The sequence below is a fragment of the Lepisosteus oculatus genome, chromosome 14 (assembly GCF_040954835.1).
Source record: "Lepisosteus oculatus isolate fLepOcu1 chromosome 14, fLepOcu1.hap2, whole genome shotgun sequence".
NCBI lineage: Eukaryota > Metazoa > Chordata > Actinopteri > Semionotiformes > Lepisosteidae > Lepisosteus > Lepisosteus oculatus.
Window position 1 is genome coordinate 11,971,504 of NC_090709.1, and position 3,995 is coordinate 11,975,498.

Sequence of the window (3,995 nt, forward strand, 5' to 3'; positions counted from 1 at the left end):
GATATATGTAACTCTTTGTAACTGACTGAATATATACCTTTTGTATTCTGATAACCCTCTCGATAAGATCTGTTTATATGCATATTCTATGTATTAATAAATGTATCCTCGTGTATTAGTACTTGTGTTTGTGCGTTGTTTGAGTTATATCGCATGGTTGGATTGTAAAGCCATCAAAAGAATCAATTTTGTGATTTACTGCTACAATTAATAATTGTCCAAGTAAATGCCCAAACCCTACAGAAGCATGCAAGAAAATGTGATCATTACCTATGGAATTTCCCGCCAGCGTGGAGCTTGAATTCACAACCTTGAGACTCAGTGTTCAAGAGTCACAGAAGAGGTCAGCCTGGTCTTCAGTTTGCCAACGGTAAGCTCCGGCAGTGCTCCTCTGTAAAGCAGATTGTTCGGATCGGTTATGTGGGACGGCACTTCGATACTAAGATTGTTTGCAGCACACGCATGGTTTCCCCCCTTCACGCAAAAAACATAGACGAAGGAAGCTCTCTTGTCTTGGGCTGCTGACTCCCGGATTTAAAGCGCTCTGGGTGCCAGCTAAGTCTCTAACAAGCACACTATAAAGACAGGAATTACACTTTGCTCACGTCACGCATGGAATGGCGAGGCTACTTGATCCAATATTATCTAGTCTCACCTCATATGGTGCCGATTCCTGGTTTTCATTTAAGAAAGAGCACTGCAAACACCGTAAACAGTGCAAAACGTGTGATGAAAGAAGTCTTTTCCCCCCTTTGTCTAAAGCAGAACACAGCGGAGTCATGCCGAGGGTTGTGAGATCAAGATTTCAGTGGAGCACTGTCGTCTACGTCTTTAGCTACATGAGTTGGACATCCTCTTGTACACGGAAAGCAGATTGAGATCCTCTGACATGAAAAGTGCCAGATAAAAGCCATTTCTCATCCTTTCTCTTAGTGGTGGAGCTATCGCATGTAAATGAGGCAACTTGCAAGGCGAGCAGGCTCGGTGCACACCGAACGCAGATGTCTCAGAGCAGTTGAGACGTGTCCAAGTGGCTGTCAAAGGACAGCACTTTGCTGGCGCCGTGGCTTAATTGGCTAAAGCGCCTGTCTAGTAAACAGGAGATCCTGGGTCTGATTCCCAGCGGTGCCTTTCTACCTGTCTTACTGTACAGAATTTATCCTTATGGGCAAATCCCATGCCTTTTAATTCAGGTGAATGCAAGTGTTCGTTTCCTTTCTGGAACAACTTGTTTTGAAAGAAATCTATACAGCTTGCGAAAGATGAAACACAAATCTTGCTTATCAGTGAAGAAGAGGTGCTCCCAGCAGGCCAGCTAATACCAGCAAGTTTTTTTTTCACCCTGACCCAGAGAATGGAGAAAAGCGAGGCGCCTGTGCCTCTGCAGTGTAATCAGTTCGCGAGTTCGGCGGTTAGCTGAAAGAGTGGTAAATGGAGCTCGCCCCAGCCCGTCCTTATTCTTTTAAAGAGGATAAAAAATTAACTTCGCCGCCATTACTACCAGCTTTAAAAGACTGCCATGGGCACGGAAAAAAACACACTACAGATGACTTTTCTGGAACCGAAGCAGAGATTCCTTTACGAACCAACTGATAAAGCTCAGCCAGTGAATACTGTTAACAGAATGTGAAAGCACGATCAACTTTGTAACTGCAACCACAGGAAAAACAGCAAGAAGCAGGCTCCATTCCCCATTTAGATCTGTCGTGCGAGGCATGCTTTTTGCACGCATGAAGTAAATCCCACGATCGCTTTTGAACTTGGACAAAGTACTTCCAAAGGAGCGCTATGCGCAAAGATTTAACAAGCTCAACCCCCGCCGACGGTTTGGTGTGAAGAAGCAGAACATTCAAGTTTCACAGACAGAAGCAGCACGCCAGCACAGCCAACATTAAAACGGAGGGCACACTACGATTTGCATTGACACAAAAGTGATCTGGGCAGACGTCGTTCCCTCCATAACGCAAAAAGTGGCAAAGCGCTTTTGGGTTGAGAGGACGCAAGAAGGTTTTTGTTTTGTGCCTTGATGTCAAGCTGAGAAAGTATCTTTAAACACTTTGCTTAGTTTCTCGAGAGACTGCCAAAAAGCAGTTCCCTCCCTTTTGTCTGAAGCCAGCTGAAAGGGCATCTCAACAGGAGCACCTGGCAGCGGTGGGATTCAAACCCACGCCCCCAAAGAGACTGGAGCCTTAATCCAGCGCCTTAGACCGCTCGGCCACGCTACCCGCTGTGTGCTGTCTCTTTGTCTCATTACTTGCCCAGAGGAAGCCGGGTGGGTTTTGCTCTTGTCGCCCGATTTAGTGGCGTTATGACCGTGGAACCGACTGCACCTGCTTTTTCTGAGATGCTTCCCCTCTCATGGCGAGATCTCGACTTCTTTAACACCTCTGGATAAAGATCTTCTGTGGAGCAGGTTTCAGACCTCTGCGTACAGCACCCTTGATGTCATTTTATTTTTACAGCAGCCGCATCCAGAAAGTTGTGTCTTTTACGTTTTATTTGAACAACAAAACTACATACAACACAAACAAGAGCACATATAACATATCAAGAAAATCGTCAGGGGCACATGCTATAATACAATTACACTTTATGAAAAACGATTACACAAGGTAAATAAAGATAAGGTCCGCACAGCTTGTTCTTACATTTCGAAAGAGTCCGTAAATACCCCTTTACGTCTATTTTGAACTGTTCAAACGTAGGACTCTTCCCAGACCATTTCACTTTATACCACATTCCTAAACGAGGATGCTTCTCCTGTTTTAGAACTATTTTGGGCGGTATGGCTTATACAGCACACCCACAGTATTCTAATGGTGGACTGCAGATCTGTGCTATAGTTCAGTCGAATTCAAAGGATCCAGCAATCGTTGCCAACGATAAGCTCCGGCAGTGCTCCTCTGTAAAGCAGACTGTTCGGATCGGTTATGTGGGACGGCACTTCGATACTAAGATCATTTGCAGTGCACTCAAAAAACATAGATGAAGAAGGTGTCACAGTAAGGTGAACCCTATGGGCGAGGGATGTTCCTGCCTCGTGTACGACTATACCACCTAGCAATACAAACGGGGTGCTAGGGCCCCTCTACATTACCACAGGTTCTGTTTATCTCCTAGAATCACCAATGCACACATAGACCAGCGACAAGCATTTGTATTGTATAAGTGCCCTTTTTATTTTCCAACTACATTCACATGCACTATCACCCAAAAACACAACGAAAACAGAATTCACAGCAGCAAAAGGTCCTTCCCAGGGTCATAATGAATACAGAGGGGCAGCAGTCTTTCCTGTAAAATATTAAAGAGAGGTCACTCGAACGTCTCTACTTAGTACCTGTAGTCTCTGATGGCCCACTTTGAGGAGAGGGGTATCACCCAGTCCTATTTTCCCAGTGTCTGTTCAGGTTACAATAGAAATCCTCTGCGACTGTATTACATTCCTCTCAGTTTGAATCGGCTAGCTGTGCCAGTTTCCTTGTTCCTCACCTTCAGGTGTTAAAAGTCTGTACAGTACCTCTGTTTCAATGCCAATGTCTCTCGTTGTCGTCAGTTACTGAACCAGTAGATCCTTGCCTCCAGGTATTAGAAGTCTCTGCAGAGTTCCTCCGGGGTCTTGCACTCTGCAGCTTCCCTTGTGCTGCCTGTGTCGTCTCCAGGATCCAGTGGGAATCGGGAGCCCCCTCTGTTCTGTCTCAGGTCTTTTTATCCCTCTCCTTAGCCAATCCCTTTCAGGGGGGTTTCCACTGTCCCTGTCAGAATCAGGTCTGCCCAGTATTTTTCCAGGAGGAAGCTTGTGTTGTTTGAGGGGTGTGGGAGTGCTGAGCTAGGTGTCATGGAACCTTATCAGTTCACCCCTTGGTCTGGCTAAAACTGGCTCAGCGACTCCTCACACCTCCAAGTCTCGATACCTAATTGCTCCCTGAACGACTTGGGTTTGACTGTTTTTACTGACTGTTCCTGTATTAATTGGGACAACTGCAGTCACCCCC

At 45.7% G+C, this 3,995-nt stretch overlaps 1 non-coding gene across 1 annotated transcript; it reads right to left on the reverse strand.

The window, feature by feature from the left end:
* Positions 1–2,143: 2,143 nt before the first annotated feature.
* trnal-aag (transfer RNA leucine (anticodon AAG)) lies at positions 2,144–2,225 on the reverse strand. Its single transcript has one exon. It is a non-coding gene; the product is annotated as a tRNA-Leu (tRNA).
* Positions 2,226–3,995: the final 1,770 nt, after the last annotated feature.